We start from the raw sequence: 19,018 nt of genomic DNA on the forward strand, positions 1-19,018 counted from the left end.
CACTATCAGCACTTACACCTGACCTGTAGCTGCTGCTACAGACACATTCTAGCTGTATACACAGCCGTCATCACTAGTAATCAGCACTTACACCTGCCCTGTAGCTGCTGATTACAGACACATGTTCTAGCTGTATACACAGCCGTCATCACTAGTAATCAGCACTTACACCTGACCTGTAGCTGCTGCTACAGACACATTCTAGCTGTATACACAGCCGTCATCACTAGTAATCAGCACTTATACCTGACCTGGAGCTGCTGATTACAGACACATGTTCTAGCTGTATACACAGCCGTCATCACTAATAATCAGCACTTACACCTGCCCTGGAGCTGCTGATACAGACACATTCTAGCTGTATACACAGCCGTCATCACTATCAGCACTTACACCTGACCTGTAGCTGCTGATACAGACACATTCTAGCTGTATACACAGCCGTCATCACTATCAGCACTTACACCTGCCCTGTAGCTGCTGATACAGACACATTCTAGCTGTATACACAGCCGTCATCACTATCAGCACTTACACCTGCCCTGTAGCTGGTGTAACAGACACATTCTAGCTGTATACACAGCCGTCATCACTAATAATCAGCACTTACACCTGCCCTGGAGCTGCTGATACAGACACATTCTAGCTGTATACACAGCCGTCATCACTATCAGCACTTACACCTGCTCTGTAGCTGGTGTAACAGACACATTCTAGCTGTATACACAGCCGTCATCACTATCAGCACTTACACCTGACCTGGAGCTGCTGATTACAGACACATTCTAGCTGTATACACAGCCGTCATCACTATCAGCACTTACACCTGCCCTGTAGCTGGTGTAACAGACACATTCTAGCTGTATACACAGCCGTCATCACTATCAGCACTTACACCTGACCTGTAGCTGCTGATACAGACACATTCTAGCTGTATACACAGCCGTCATCACTATCAGCACTTACACCTGCCCTGTAGCTGGTGTAACAGACACATTCTAGCTGTATACACAGCCGTCATCACTATCAGCACTTACACCTGACCTGGAGCTGCTGATTACAGACACATTCTAGCTGTATACACAGCCGTCATCACTATCAGCACTTACACCTGACCTGGAGCTGCTGATTACAGACACATTCTAGCTGTATACACAGCCGTCATCACTATCAGCACTTACACCTGCCCTGTAGCTGGTGTAACAGACACATTCTAGCTGTATACACAGCCGTCATCACTATCAGCACTTACACCTGCTCTGTAGCTGGTGTAACAGACACATTCTAGCTGTATACACAGCCGTCATCACTATCAGCACTTACACCTGACCTGGAGCTGCTGATTACAGACACATTCTAGCTGTATACACAGCCGTCATCACTATCAGCACTTACACCTGACCTGTAGCTGCTGATTACAGACACAGGTTCTAGCTGTATACACAGCCGTCATCACTATCAGCACTTACACCTGACCTGGAGCTGCTGATTACAGACACATTCTAGCTGTATACACAGCGTCATCACTAGTAATCACCACTTACACCTGACCTGTAGCTGCTGATACAGACACATTCTAGCTGTATACACAGCGTCATCACTAGTAATCACCACTTACACCTGACCTGGAGCTGCTGATTACAGACACAGGTTCTAGCTGTATACACAGCCGTCATCACTATCAGCACTTATACCTGACCTGTAGCTGGTGATACAGACACATGTTCTAGCTGTATACACAGCCGTCATCACTATCAGCACTTACACCTGACCTGGAGCTGCTGATTACAGACACATTCTAGCTGTATACACAGCCGTCATCACTAGTAATCACCACTTACACCTGACCTGTAGCTGCTGATACAGACACATTCTAGCTGTATACACAGCCGTCATCACTATCAGCACTTACACCTGACCTGGAGCTGCTGATACAGACACATTCTAGCTGTACACACAGCCGTCATCACTAGTAATCAGCACTTACACCTGCCCTGTAGCTGCTGATACAGACACATGTCCTAGCTGTATACACAGCCGTCATCACTAGTAATCAGCACTTACACCTGACCTGTAGCTGGTGATACAGACACATGTCCTAGCTGTATACACAGCGTCATCACTAGTAATCAGCACTTACACCTGACCTGTAGCTGCTGATACAGACACATGTCCTAGCTGTATACACAGCCGTCATCACTAGTAATCAGCACTTACACCTGACCTGTAGCTGGTGATTACAGACACATGTTCTAGCTGTATACACAGCCGTCATCACTAGTAATCAGCACTTACACCTGACCTGTAGCTGGTGATACAGACACATGTTCTAGCTGTATACACAGCCGTCATCACTAGTAATCAGCACTTACACCTGACCTGTAGCTGCTGATACAGACACATGTCCTAGCTGTATACACAGCCGTCATCACTAGTAATCAGCACTTACACCTGACCTGTAGCTGGTGATTACAGACACATGTCCTAGCTGTATACACAGCCGTCATCACTAGTAATCAGCACTTACACCTGACCTGTAGCTGCTGATACAGACACATGTCCTAGCTGTATACACAGCCGTCATCACTAGTAATCAGCACTTACACCTGCCCTGTAGCTGCTGATACAGACACATGTCCTAGCTGTATACACAGCCGTCATCACTAGTAATCAGCACTTACACCTGACCTGTAGCTGGTGATACAGACACATGTCCTAGCTGTATACACAGCGTCATCACTAGTAATCAGCACTTACACCTGACCTGTAGCTGCTGATACAGACACATGTCCTAGCTGTATACACAGCCGTCATCACTAGTAATCAGCACTTACACCTGCCCTGTAGCTGCTGATTACAGACACATGTTCTAGCTGTATACACAGCTGCCATCACTAGTAATCAGCACTTACACCTGCCCTGTAGCTGGTGATACAGACACATGTTCTAGCTGTATACACAGCTGTCATCACTAGTAATCAGCACTTACACCTGACCTGTAGCTGCTGATTACAGACACATTCTAGCTGTATACACAGCCGTCATCACTAGTAATCAGCACTTACACCTGACCTGTAGCTGCTGATTACAGACACATTCTAGCTGTATACACAGCCGTCATCACTAGTAATCAGCACTTACACCTGACCTGTAGCTGGTGTAACAGAAAAACACGCACCAAAGACGATGCCTAAAGCTTGAACCGTACACTGCTGCACTTGAGGCTGGCACCTCCTTACTGTACATTGACTACGTGCACACACCCAGTACCCTCCCTGATCCACCCCTGAAATCAGTGGCTGCAGTAAGGGTTCTTTTGTGCTCAAAGATGAACTGGATGTTGCTGCGTCCTCTTGCTTATGGTTCGTGTCTTGGCATGAGCAGTGCGATTTTATGCAAAATACAGCACATATCACCATCTTTAGGCCCTTTGTGTGTATTAACACAGGGATTAATAATCCCCTCTGTGTGTGTTCCTTTAAGAGCACAGGAGCACAATGGACCTTACATCTTACAGATCCAAAGCACATCCACGCAATAAGCTCATAGTGACAGAAGCTGAAATACTCAACTAAGTTGGGACATTTGTTCGGCAAAATTAACATGAAGTAAATATATGGAAGAATAATTGTACGCCTGGAGTTCAACTCATTTTGTTGCTAGTGTCCTTTAAAGCACTAGCTAAATATTTCCCACATGTAGATTATCGAAGACAACAAAATCCAGCTGGCGTTGCATAGAGGGGCCCGAGACTGGGATGGAAGTGACATATCACGAGGCAAGCTTATCTTGTTTTTACTTACTGGCCCGAATTAAAACCAGGAACATTTCTCAATCCAGTGGTAAAGTATTTTGAATTTCAAAATCACTGGTTTGGAAAGTAATACATCCAAGTTGTCACTCCTCACCTCATATTACTCCTTGCCTAATGCTCACCTTCCCACAAGACGTTCTTCACACTTCGCGGACTGATTGTTTTGGGAGTTGGCAGAGAGAGTCAGGTATGGAACGTGTGCGAGGATCTGCGTTCCTTGCTTATACTGTGTGTGCAGAACGTGCTCTGCAGATAGAAGATGCATGGGAGAAACTGGGTCTCATCCATAGTGATGAATGATGCACATTCGGAGTTGCTACAAAGTAACAAGGGTGACACAGGCCATGTAAAGACTTCCCTTGCTGCTCATGTAAATCACAGGCTCATTGTGTGTTTATTTCCTCTGAGATCCTAGGCTAAACCTGTGGGTGAACTTAGCCAGCCATCTTCATTGCCACTTTGGGTGAATTAATGGGTTATATTTTAATTACATTGTTTTACTACAGAGTTGCCAGCTATGCTTTATAAATGATTACTTATTAAAGTATCTAAAATACAATAAAAGACTTTATATTCAAGATCAGTAAACACATCATTAGGGGATTGCAATGTACCAAGGTCTATCTAAAACAAGCATGCACAACTTAGATTTGTGTAAGGGCCATTATGGGAGACGATGGCAGACTGGAGGGCTGCGTATCATACTCACCCCACCCGGAAGACTGAGTGATCAATGATTCCCTCCTCATATTAGGTGATGTCACAAACCCCTATCTTCAACAGGTTACCCCAAGTCTATATGCCTCCCCATTGCCCTTAACACAGCCCCAACATTATTGTGGCAGTGTGTGGGACATAAGTATTACCACCCAAAGCTCCACCAACCTAATGTGACCCTTATGTTACACAATCTACACAAAAGTGATCTTGAGTCATGAGCATAAGAGGAAAAATAACCTTACAATATGTCAGAGCTCCGCAACAGGGCTGTGCTCCTTCAGAGAAGAGAGGAGTATAACGTGGTCACAGGACCACTCACTGCATGGGGCTCATCAGAGCTTGCCAGGACACTGGAAAACCAAAACAGTTTAATCAAATAATGGGCCGTGATTTACACATACTGCTGAACCAGCCCAGATGCCTCTCTCAGAGGGGACATCCATGCCTTTAGCCCTCTGCTTTCTGACATGTGCCATACTCTGCAGATCATTGCTCTCACCTGGAACCATGCCCTTTCCCCTGCAGATCATTGCTCTCACCTGGAACCATGCGTTTTCCCCTGCAGATCATTGCTCTCACCTGGAACCATGCGTTTTCCCCTGCAGATCATTGCTCTCACCTGGAACCATGCGCTCTCCACTGCAGATCATTGCTCTCACCTGGAACCATGCGCTCTCCCCTGCAGATCATTGCTCTCACCTGGAACCATGCGTTTTCCCCTGCAGATCATTGCTCTCACCTGGAACCATGCGCTCTCCCCTGCAGATCATTGCTCTCACCTGGAACCATGCCCTTTCCCCTGCAGATAATTGCTCTCACCTGGAACCCTGCGCTCTCCCCTGCAGATCATTGCTCTCACCTGGAACCCTGCGCTCTCCCCTGCAGATCATTGCTCTCACCTGGAACCCTGCGCTCTCCCCTGCAGATCATTGCTCTCACCTGGAACCCTGCGCTCTCCCCTGCAGATCATTGCTCTCACCTGGAACCATGCCCTTTCCCCTGCAGATCATTGCTCTCACCTGGAACCATGCCCTTTCCCCTGCAGATCATTGCTCTCACCTGGAACCATGCCCTTTCCCCTGCAGATCATTGCTCTCACCTGGAACCATGCCCTTTCCCCTGCAGATCATTGCTCTCACCTGGAACCATGCCCTTTCCCCTGCAGATCATTGCTCTCACCTGGAACCATGCGTTTTCCCCTGCAGATCATTGCTCTCACCTGGAACCATGCGTTTTCCCCTGCAGATCATTGCTCTCACCTGGAACCATGCGTTTTCCCCTGCAGATCATTGCTCTCACCTGGAACCATGCGCTCTCCACTGCAGATCATTGCTCTCACCTGGAACCATGCGCTCTCCCCTGCAGATCATTGCTCTCACCTGGAACCATGCATTTTCCCCTGCAGATCATTGCTCTCACCTGGAACCATGCGCTCTCCCCTGCAGATCATTGCTCTCACCTGGAACCATGCCCTTTCCCCTGCAGATCATTGCTCTCACCTGGAACCATGCCCTTTCCCCTGCAGATCATTGCTCTCACCTGGAACCCTGCGCTCTCCCCTGCAGATCATTGCTCTCACCTGGAACCCTGCGCTCTCCCCTGCAGATCATTGCTCTCACCTGGAACCCTGCGCTCTCCCCTGCAGATCATTGCTCTCACCTGGAACCATGCCCTTTCCCCTGCAGATCATTGCTCTCACCTGGAACCATGCCCTTTCCCCTGCAGATCATTGCTCTCACCTGGAACCATGCCCTTTCCCCTGCAGATCATTGCTCTCACCTGGAACCATGCCCTTTCCCCTGCAGATCATTGCTCTCACCTGGAACCATGCCCTTTCCCCTGCAGATCATTGCTCTCACCTGGAACCATGCCCTTTCCCCTGCAGATCATTGACCTCATTACTGATCTACTGATTATGGGCAAGCTGAGCATTTAACAAGGGATCTAAGATTAATAATTCATATCCCTATTTAACCCCTTTTGTAGGTTACCTTAGACCAACGATAGGCAGTGATCAGATAAAACAATACATTTAATCAAAGAAAGAGACATTGATGTGTAATAATATCCACAGGCATTATACACATGCATAAGAAGCTATAACACACACATCTGACAATAAAGCAGGAAGGAAGTCCTACAGTCACCTGTTGTCACCTATCACAGCCTAAGGTAACACTACAAATACTTTCGACAATTTGCTCACTAACATTTTATATATTTTACAAACAACCGGAGTTCCAATCAGTCTGCCAATTCATGTGTACACACTATACACGGATTACCTTCAGATCTGTGCTCTTCATCTTGTGCAAGTGCTGTGTATTCGGTCATTCCTGTCACACTAATCTACACACAAAATAAACTTGACTTAACACAATGTCATAATAAATTTCGTTAGCTTCTGTGACTCAAACTAATTATTCAGTCTCAGAACGAACGGATGAATTATTCCACCTGCAGCACTCTCTACATTTAACAACACAGACACAGTGACAGGTTCCTACTCTCTTTTAGCAGACAGTCGTGTGAGTGCATACACACTGCAGGATTGGCAGGCAGTTAGAACAAGATATTTAGTTTTACTGACCAATCAAATGAATAGACGACTGGTAATTTGGAAGGACTGTCGTTCATCGTCCAAGTATACACAAACGTTGTTTATCAGGTATTTGGCCCGATAATTGCCTAAAAAAGCTGTAATGTGTACCCAGTCTAAGACAGTAGCCATAATTAGCGTAAAACATCTATCTAATGCTGACGGATGAACGTTATCTACTGCTTCCAAATCCTATACAGCATTTCATATATTTCCCAAGATACAACGTCCCTGAGCTTGGATACATTAATTACCATGTGCTGTACTATATAAGCTACACTGTAATGTGCTAGGATAGCCTCGAACATTATAAACAGTCCAAGACTATCAGAGAGAACAGTTTCTTATATTACATGATGCTACTTAGGAACGATGAGTGGGGTATAGAGAAAGATGAGAAGAAAAATTCCCCAACATCAGTATGTATTCCAATGTCATACATCGTACAGAACGTCTTATCCTGCATCTTGCAGTGCACCAACCTAAGCGTATACAAATCACTCCAGAGTAACTAGTAAAATAACACCTGGGGAATGTGGAATGTGTGGACAGACCGTCAGGAAAGAGGTTATATTAGGATAGTTCCATCCAACAGATGTACAAGTGAAGGATGCTCAGAGAGAACAAGATCTAGTACCATGGGACGGATAATTTCTCCAAGACAAACACTATCCAGTTCAAAAACAGCATCATACATCTGCAATATAAAATGACAGCAATGATCACGCCAGGAAACCGTGTCCAGATAATGCACTCATGACCTGGCACGACCTGGCCAGTACGCAGACTCTGAAGTGGATATTAATACCCTTCGCTAAAGCTACACCATCCACCTTATTATGAGTAAATGCACTTATTTATCTGTATAGTGCAAACATGACGGATCGCCCACATTCCGTCCACGTTGTCCTGTTAAAAGACTCTGAAAGATAAACGTTCCGCTCACTGCCACTTTAGGACCAAACCTTTATTAAATTGCAACTATGGGGAAATTCAATTCCCCGCAAAGAGCGATGTCCAGCTATGGATCCCAAACATCACTGAAAAATCAGTGCTGTTACTTCTCTGCAGAAAATACAGGTGGGTTGGGCCTTAATAAGGGCTTAATCATGAGTGAGCAAAATTAAAATCATTTTGCCCAATGGCCCTCCACACACCAAGTAACGTCCATAAAAAAGCTCCCTCTCTATCCCTTAATCTCCTATAATCTTGCTCCTCAAACTGAAATCTCGTTTTTTGACACTCTTCGGAAAACTAGGAGCAACTGAGTTCCTAAATCTGTACATTTCCGGAAGTCCTCACTCCATCCAGCTACACCCAGTCTTCTGCAAACACTATATTCTTGCACTTTGGTGAAAGTCCAGGTGCACAGTACAACCAAAGAGGAATTTGCATTGCGCCAAAGAGGTTATGCGCTTCTTGTCATAAGGAGCAGTCATTCAAACCAAGTGTCTTATTGATTGCTGAGGTTTTGGTGCAGATTTGAACCTTTGAGCAACATTCATAAGAAACTATCACTTGTCATAGTCAGACTTACACTAATGAGTCTGATTGAGAAGTCTGTGCCCCTATTATAAAATGCCTGGGTGTACGTATTTTTTGAAAGCACTCAAGCGAGTTGGGCAATCTGCAGAGCACGGTGTACTATGCACATAACCTACATACTTACAGCACTGCACACAATTTGTGAATCCCGTTTCATGACAATCTCATATACTAACACAGACAAAACCCAATCCACACCCGAGACCCAACAAGGGTTAAAAATAATACTGAGAGGAGCAGAGTTTGTTTTCAGACACTGCAAAGAAAAAAAAACAACTTGCATAACAAAATAAAATAACACAATATAAAATTACACAACCTGCATGATGTGCACAGCTGAAGCCTCTGATCTGTTTTTTGTTATTAAGAAACATGTAAACAGATGTGTAGAAGGAGAAGAGCTCGGGGTAGGATTTAGCAATCTGCGTCATCCCATCACACACAGTCTGACTGCTCTTTTTATTGAGTTTGAAATGAATGATATGTCAGAGGAATCGCTCAACAACTGTAAGCAAAGACCTCAGCTGAACTCTAAAAATAACGGATCGTGATTTCACACAGATAATCAGCGGCATTGGCCTGCAGCTCTCGAGCGAATATGGAACTAAAAGTCCCAGCAAAGGCTTGCGCTGCATGCTGACAACTGTTAGTTGAATAAGTAGAAAGCAACAGGTTGTCTACCAGTGTTGTAGATAAAATGAAACTGTGGCCACTAGAGGGCAACAGGGAGCTTACTCTAAGACCCGGTCACATGATGATATTTGTAGACATGTACGCAATATCTGTGCACTATAAAATAGGTCACATAGATGACCTTTCACCCCAGATTTACTTTTCCTTTTAAAATGAAAGGCACATCAATTTATTGGGGGCTTTCTTCACTTCTTTACAAATGTTAACAAACAAATAACTGCGTGTACGGGCCAGATTGCACATACTGGGCTTCATTTTCAAATGATCGTGAAACAAACGTAATGTGCGTTGTTTTCTTTAAACACACCTACATCGGGGATACGCCTGCCTTTATTCAACACGGAGCGGATGTAAATCCATAAAGTACATTAGGATGTTATTAATGTCTACTGTACATAAAATACATATTTACAGTTGCTTCTGATTGCAAACAAATGTTTTAGCTGAATACACAGCTGCCATCACTAGTAATCAGCACTTACACCCAGAGGCGGAACTAGCGACCTGTGGACTCCAGAGCAGGGAATTAAGAACCTGGGCCCACAGCTCACTAGTTCCCCCGTGCAGCGGGCCCCGGTGCACCACACCTGCAGCACCAATGGTAGTTCCGCCACTACTTACACCAGACCTGTAGTTGGTGCAAGTGATACGAGTGAAAAACGAAAGATGCCCAAAGCTTGAACCAGATGCTGCCGCTGCTGCACTTGAGGGTGGCGCCCCATTACTGTACATTGACTACGTGCATACAACCCTTCCCCTCCCCGCTCCACCCGTGAAATCCTAGGCTGTAGTAAGGGTTCTTTGTGCTTGAAGATTAATTGGATGTTGCTGCCTTCCCTGGCATATTGCTCTGGTTCTAGGCATGTGAAAAATATTGCACATATCGACATTTATGTTCCTTGACGATTCAGGCCCACTGTTTGTTTTTTTTTTAATTGGGAGCCAATACCTGGTGTAACAAAAGCTGCTTTTGCAAATTTCAGACATACAATCCAAATCTCTGTCCCACATGCAGGAACAATAGCACAAAAACTGTTCCTGCTTGTAAACGAAAGTTCATTTCTGTAACAGAAACGGTTGTTCCTGCACCAGCGTTTGACGTTAGAAAGAGCAGGAAATGGTTGGAATACAGTTTCCATTTGGTGACCTTTTGTAGTCAGGTGAAAGTTTAAAGTCTCTTTGATGCTATAATTGCAAAGAAAAACTTCAAACTTTTGATGGAGGTCATGTAGAAGATCTTGATTTTTAGCTTAAGTGACTGTTTAGATCAGGGGTGTCCAACCTTTTAGCTTCCCTGGGCCACATTGGAAGACGACGAGTTGGTTTGGGCCGCACATAAAATACACTAACACTAACGATAGCTGATCATCCAAAAAAACATAGAAAACATAGTTAACATATTAAACTTACTTGGAAATGAAGTTAGTAAGAGTTAGGAAACCTGTTGCGGAATCATGATTAAAGCAGTAGTCCCATTACCAGCTGCAATTTAACTTACCTGCATCTGCCCCATAGTGGGGTTCGGGGAATTAAATGCCAAAAAATTTTTTTTCCTCTCTTTCTGCACCCAGGAATCATTTTTTTTATTGACCAGTTTGAAATGGTCACCGATATAGGTAGCATCAGGAGGACTATTAGAAATCTACAGAGATATAAAGATAAAGTGGCGGGAAAAATGTCTCATGGAGCAGCCTCCGATGAGGGTAACAGTGGGTGATAATTTCATCCTACTCAGCACTGCACATTTAAAATGGTTTAAAATATTAAAAATACAATCATCTCTTAATATTTATATTAGATACATACAGAGAACACAGCAAGTTCATAATTGCATGGTGCAGAAAGTCCAAATTCAGAGTAACAACAATAAGGTACTGGATAATCTTTCACTGCTGATGATAGTTCGCGCGGGTGACCCCTCTGTGCTGCGCTACGCAATGGATGTCGGGTGTGATGACATCACCCCCGACATTCACTGCAAGCGCCACACGGAGGAGGAGACCAGGGAGCGAGCCGGAGCGCCAGCTGACGTGACCGCAAGGTAAGTATTTTCTTTCTTTTTTTTTTGCAGGATATTTTTTTCATTAACAGCGCTGCCCCCTTGCCACAACCGCTTGGCCACATTTACAGGCGGGCTGGGCCGCATGCGGCCCGCGGGTCGGACAACCCTGGTTTAGATGATTTTGTCCTGTTTAATCCTGTGACTCACAGAAGGGAGGCAACGGGTTCCTGATCCTGAGATTTAGTGTCCTATATGTGTTTTCAGAATGAGAGATTGACTTCTTGCTGTCTTCTGATGAAAAAATATATACTAGAGCTGTTCCCAACCTATCTACTTATGTGATGGAGAGCCTTGCCTTCCCTTCCCTACAGCAGGGCTTGACAGGCAGCCAGGAATAATATTGTCATTGCATAGTTGAAACTATGTTGTAACAGTTAACTCCTAGTCTGGTTACCTGTTTGTTAAATGTTATCAATTGTGATGGGTTTGGTCTGTGAAGGTAAGTAAATGGAGCAAGCAGTGTCAAAACAATGCTCCCAATCGCAAGCGCAAATACTAGTATGGGGTCAGTGGGTGCCATTCCCTTACCAGTTTACATCCGTTTACTAGCCTTAAAAAAAACACTAGTACAAGTGTGGATTTTGATGCCTGTGGGTAAGGACAGTTAGTCCTACATGTTTAAGTATTTTTTTTTAACAATAAGACAGCAGAAAGAATGAAAAACACATGTTTATAAATCTTCTTATTATTAGATGGATAACAGGATAAAGTCATTGAGTGGGCATCTCCTGTCTGTATATTTATACATACAGGCTCTGATTCATTAAGGAACATAAATGCCAATACATGCCATATTTTGCGGATGATACAACAGTGAGAGCAGCAATATCCAATTCATATTCTAGGGCAAAGGACACTTGCTATAGCCTACGATTTCAGGGGAGGGACAGGGAGAGGACTGTGTGTATGCAGTTTGTCAATGTACAGGAAGGGTGTGCCAAGCTCAAACGCTCTCAGCAGCGTTCAATTCAAGCTCTATACATTTTCTTTGATAGGTGTTTTTCTGTCTCCAACTACAGGTCAGGTGTAAGTGCCAATTACAAGAGATGACGGCTGTGTATACAGCTAGAACATGTGTTTGCAATAAGGAGCAACTTTTAAAATTGTATTTTATGTACAGTAGACATTAATAACATCCTAATAAGTGTATTCTAAAGAGAATTTTTTTTTCAAGTTTTTTCATTAATGACTATATTATTAACAGGTGAGATTCATGGGAATTTTTTTCTGAGTTCTGCTGGGACTTTATATTCCACATATGTATTGGACGTATCCTGTAGTGTATTGTCTATTAGAGCAGAGTGTGCCTACACCCATTTTTTAAAAGAAACAAATTTTCAGATCAACCCTTGTCAAAGACGGACATGCTGATGCCCCATTTAGGTGCGTTCAATATGTTTATTTTACATGCCTTGATGAATCAGACCCACAATGTATATGTCCTCACAATGACCACTGTAAAACAAACACACATATTGCAGTGATACAGTATCCCTACTACCGAGCACTGCGGACAATCCAATCACTTCTAGGAATTCAGTGTTTGTTGATACACCTTATGAAATGTCATTTTTCTACACAAGAACATATAATTTGACACATTTTGGATACAGCACATGTAAAATTCTCTACAATGTGCCGAGGGACGGACAGATTATTACATTTGTCATTCTTACAAGACTGTATATTATTTTTACTGCCTGTCAGGAAATCGCACAGCAGAATATTACTCTGCCAATGCGCTGACTTTATTCATGCTTGGAAGGTATAAAAAAAGATTGTGCAAAAGATATATTTATGTTATATGCAGTCTATTTGTTGTCTTTTGTGAGTAAGTTGTATTATCTTTAAAGCTCTTCTCACTTGTCACCTGACTGCTATACAGGGCTCTTGTAAACACAATAGGTGGCTATATTATACTAATTATCTGATAGTTATCCTGGATCACACTACCTGACTATAGACACTTAGATTACTATCAGATAATTAGTATAATACAGCCACCTATTGTGTCTCTACAAGAGTCCTGTACAGCAGTCACTGTCACCTGGTGATATCTCTTCCTCTATACACTCAGTTATCCTGAATCACACTACCTGACTATAGACATTACTGAGTGTATAGAGGAAGAGATATCACTGGGTGACAGTGACTGCTGTACAGGACTCTTGTAGAGACACAATAGGTGGCTGTATTATACTAATTAGCTGATAGTAATGTCTATAGTCTAGGTAGTGTGATCCAGGATAACTGAGTGTACAGAGGAAATAGATATCACTGGGTGACAGTGACTGCTGTACAGGACTCTTGTAGAGACACAATAGGGGGTTGTATTATACTATTTATCGGATAGTGGAGAGTTGCTCACTTTCCTCAAATGAATATAGCCAGAGAGAAGTAACTTTCCATAGAGCTAAACCTGAAATCAGACCATTTTAAGTTAGAGATCAGGCCAGAAGCTAATGATTTATGACAGTGTGTCTTCTCAGAGGGCGACAGAGAAAGATTTATTGGGAACCATGAGCAGTTCAGAATGATGGGGATTAGAGGCCTCTTTAGATACTGCGGATACTAGATACTTAGTGTAAAGTGTTGTAACCCAACCAGCGTCTAATTGCAGATATACAGATCCAAACCTTCAAGTCAGAATGAGGGAAGATCTCCCGAATGGGGCCCTCTCTCCTCCAAAATACTTTCCACTCAATTTCCCACTTCATCCCAGGAAATACAATTCTTATTGTTATCCTAATATATCAGACGATTAATATTGCTCAAGAGCTCTGCATTTTTTAACCAAAGACAAACACTAGAACTAGACATGACAGAGGTGTATATACTAAAGATGAAGCGCGTCTTCATCCATCATGACATTGTAAATCTGAAATACAAAATTATTATTTCAGGGGGTCCAATCATATCTTCAATCCTTTAAGTTAAACTGAAAGGTTCTTGTAAGTTTCTACATAAAACTGCAGCAACCAGCCAGACAGGTAGCGTGACACAACAACGTGTTGTCACTCTAATGTGAATTACAGTACACAGACTCTGCACATAAGATAAAGAGAACTGTGTTCAGCATGTGACCATGTTCATATCACGTCGCCATAAGTATATTCAGGAAGGCAAAAATCTCGTCCAATTCCTGTGTCTATAAAGTATAACTTGTGATTGGTCCAGTGGGTGGAGTCACTTGGGTGGGGGTACAGTGGGTGGAGTCACTTGGACAGGGGTGCATAGAGTGGAGTGGCCACAGTCACAGCAGGAGTGCAATTGGGGCAGCGGGTGAGGACACTAGTGCAGGAGTGCTGTGGGTGGTATCACTTGGGTGGGGGTACAGAGGGTGGAGTGGGTGCAGTGACTTGGGCAGGAGTGTAGTGAGTGGAGTCACTTGGGTGGGGTTGCAGAGGCAGCAGTGATTGGAGGGTGCAGTGTCTCTCCCTAGAATGGGTGATGTGACCCATGCATCTCCTAAATGGGTAATGGCAGCTGCTTAATCATGTGACAGCTCCATCCAATGTCCGATGACCTGTTGTTTCAAATCAGACCGTACATATTTGTGTTTTTAAATGCGTTTTGATCCATTTCTGTGCATCAGATGTGCGCAATGCAATACAAAACATCCATTTATCTCAATGGTATAAGTGGCTAAGAAGGGGTTAACTTATTTGTAAATAAATACCTGTGAAATACAGATATTTAAAACACACAGATTTTCCACACTTGTAAATGAAGCTAAAACACCTATGTAAATGCAGTTTGTGTTTTAGCTTGCTTCTTAACGTATGTACCAAAAAGTTAATATTTTACTTGACTACTATCTCCAGGTAGACTGTAAGACTATTCCCAGATGAGCGTAAGTAAAAACATTTTACGCTTCCAATATGCTCCTAAAAGTAATTTCCATGCACTAGAAACGGCAAAAAAAAAAAAAAAAAAAAAAAACACATTTGGACAAACTATTCTGAAAACAGATATATTGTAATTTATTTTGTGATGAAACCATCATATATTTCACATAGAGCATTAAATGCACTTAGACGGGTTAGTTGGCCTAATCACTTGTTTACGGATAGGGCCTAGATGTTATAGTCACAAAGTGTTTGCTTGATGTCCCACTATTGGATAGATTGGCTCAATAAGAAACATGAACGATTGGAAATATCTGGGTCCTGTCTGCTGATGGTAATAACTTCTGACTGTCAAAACTGAGGCACAGATAAGTGAGGTCTAGAGACCGGCTCCAATTAAATGCTTTCAAGCAGTATATCATAGTCTTTTTACGAGGCTTTTAATTTGAAAGCCCCAGGCTAATTCCTACTTAATCTATACAACCTACAGTCTACTGTGTCATTTAACGCTGCTGTAACTGCTCAGTGTAATGCTGCGTTACATTTATAGTGTCTTCAACGCACTTCACCTGTAACCCTCTTACTGTCAACCAAAGTCATATTTACGATTCAAGCTGCTCGCCAGTTAAGTGTTGCCACATAACCATCCACGTGCAGCTCAGACGGTATAAGTCACCCACCAAACTACAAAAACAAAAGACTGAGAACATGAAGCCGCATCTGCTGCACTAGGAAAGATTTACATGGAAGGTATGGGACTGAAAAGACCACGCACTATACTAGAGACAGTCCTGGCACAGACCACACTTGATAATAAAATAACAAAACGTCATGGTATTTCTATGTGGTGTTGAAATGAGGCTACAAATAATGGCCTTGGCTACAGGATATGGATTGGATGCCTGAGGATTGCCAATCTTTTGCAATTTAACTCAGGAAAATCAAGATTTGATCTGAGTTAAAACCACAGTTTTGATTTTTAAACCCACGATATCATCACCCACAGTTATGTTGTAGACAGAAACCTCAAATGGCATGAGAGGAATATCAGAGACTTTTATATATTTTCCAGTCGCTTTCTGTGAAATATAACAATTCTATCTATGCAAAAGAAATAAAATAGACCCCCCACAGATTCCAAAATTGTATCCCATATACAACCATGTTAGTGTCCTCACAATATTTCACGTTTGTTCAGTTGATATGTCCAAGGTCAATACAAAAATTTGTCTAATGAGCTTCTCCTACCCAAATCTGAGCAGGCAAAAAGAGGACTTCCCCACTGGCTAGAAGAAAGACAGTTTCACAATAGGAAGGATTCTTTACAGTAAATGTAAACAGACAATGGAATTCTCTGGTGACAATTTAAAAGTGCACTTTCTTACATAAAGTGGTATCTCCAACTATAATTAGCAAACAGTGTTATTGGGGTGAAAGACCCAGGGAATTAATCCATTCAACATTTATGAGGTCAGGTAGGATTTGTGATGCTACGTTGGCAGCTGTCTGGCTGAGCGTTTGTCTTTCTCTGGATTAATACAGTTAGAATTTTAAAAAACGGGTAATTGATGGATTCAGTTACACCAACTATATATATGTAACTTTCATAGAACTAAAAATAAAAACTTGGTGGATAACATTTTGCCAACAAAGGACATTTTTTTCAAATTTGACAGAATGATAAAGAGAACTTTTTGTGAAATATAATTTTATATTAATTATCAGTCAAAATGATGACAAAAGGACACAAATACAAGATTTGGGAAAAATATGTAGGCAGGTTAAATTTAAAAATCAAAAATCAAACCTGAAAACTCATCATCATCAGCTATTTATATAGCGCCACTATATACGCAGACTGTACAGAGAACTCACATCAGTACCTGCTCCATTGGAGCTTACAGTCAAAATCCCCTTACATGCACAGACCGAGAGAGACTAAGGGCAATTTTAGTAGCAGTCAATTAACCTACCAGTATGTTTTTGGAGTGTGGGAGGAAACCGGAGCACCCGGAGGAAATCACGCAAACACAGGGAGAACATACAAACTCCACACAGATAAGGCCATGGTTGGGAATTGAACTCATGACCCCAGCGCTGTGAGGCAGAAGTGCCAACCACTGAGCCACTGTGCTGCCCAACTATTGTCTTTCCATAGGTGTCAAAAAACTACCATGAAATGAGAAAATAAAGTCATAGATCTAGATTTACTAAAGGGCGGTTTGATGAAACCGACAATTTTCTGCCATTTTTTACCAAAGGCCAAACCGCTACTTAGAGGGCTGAAAACCAGATTTACCAACCACCACCCCGATTTATAACATAATCAAAATACAAACAACCAGATTTACAAAGCCGCTGTTTGACAAACTGCCGGGAAAAACACTAATAAAACAAAAAGGCAGAAAAATCAGGTGGTTGTGAGAGGTGAGATTGCTGTTTCAGCTATACTGCCATTCAGAACATAAGAGGAAGCACCATTCACATATAAATTATCGGTGCAATCACTATTTATTGATTAAGGGGCAAAATTAATTTCTAATTAACTTATTGGGCAAATTTTATTTTTCATTATATTAAGGGGACAATATTATTTATTATATTTTGGGGGAAATATGAATCTATGATTATATTAACTGGGCAATACTATTTATATGCTAGTGGGGTAATAATTATTTATGATGCACACATGTGGCACTACATAGTGCCCCATGATATAATAATACAATAATATTGTGTCCTTACTACAATGAGAATTGAAATGCGCCCACCTAAGTGAATTATAAAGGTATATGCTATAGCAAACATCTCCACCCGCAGTTTAGTAGATATACCCCTAAGTCTCTTCCTGGACATTTCAGGTGAAGACGCATTTCACGGCTTCATTTCTAGAACACTGGTAACATTCTGTTTCAACCAGTTTCTCTGGACACCGATGAGAAGAGCCAATTGCTAAATTCCAACTGATACAAATTATCCTCTACAATTTTCCACTGTTGATATTGAAGCTGAGGCTGTGATAGTAAGCTTCACCCAGTACCACAGAGGGGGGGCTGCGCTCTTCATTGCATCTGTGCCAGGGACGGCAAAACTATGTATACAAACCCTGTTGTGTAGCGAATGTCCAGCCAGCTCCGTACTGGAATTTCTGCTGTGTGGTCTACATCTGCTTGGACATATCATAGAATGAGTGAATATATGTTGTCCTAGAATTTACCTACCTGGCCAGACTTACCTATGTCCTAATATAAAGACAACAAAATAATATATATGAAAAATACATTTTTACAGGGTATAGTCATTAAACAGCAATAGCACAGATAACAACACTGTAATATCACATCTGCTCCTCTGCATGCTCTGCATGACAACAGATGGGTATGTTTTGCTTTTGTCTTTGTTCTGGTTTCATCCTGACCCAGCAAGATGTCTTATAGACATAAAATTTGTCTTATTGAGCACCAGATTCAATAAAAATAAATGCATTTGTTTTTCCCTTTTTACATGAAATAGCCTACATTAGTCAGATGCTATTAATGTCTACTGTACATAAAATGCCTTTTTGCAATTGCTCCTGATTGCAAACACATGTTCTAGCTGTATACACATGTTCTAGCTGTATACACAGCCGTCATCACTAGTAATCAGCACTTACACCTGCCCTGTAGCTGGAGCAAGTGGTACGGCTGAAAATCATCTTAGAGATGACCAGAGCTTGAATCAGATGGATGTGTGTG

The sequence above is a fragment of the Mixophyes fleayi genome, chromosome 10 (assembly GCF_038048845.1).
Source record: "Mixophyes fleayi isolate aMixFle1 chromosome 10, aMixFle1.hap1, whole genome shotgun sequence".
Taxonomy (NCBI): Eukaryota; Metazoa; Chordata; class Amphibia; order Anura; family Limnodynastidae; genus Mixophyes; species Mixophyes fleayi.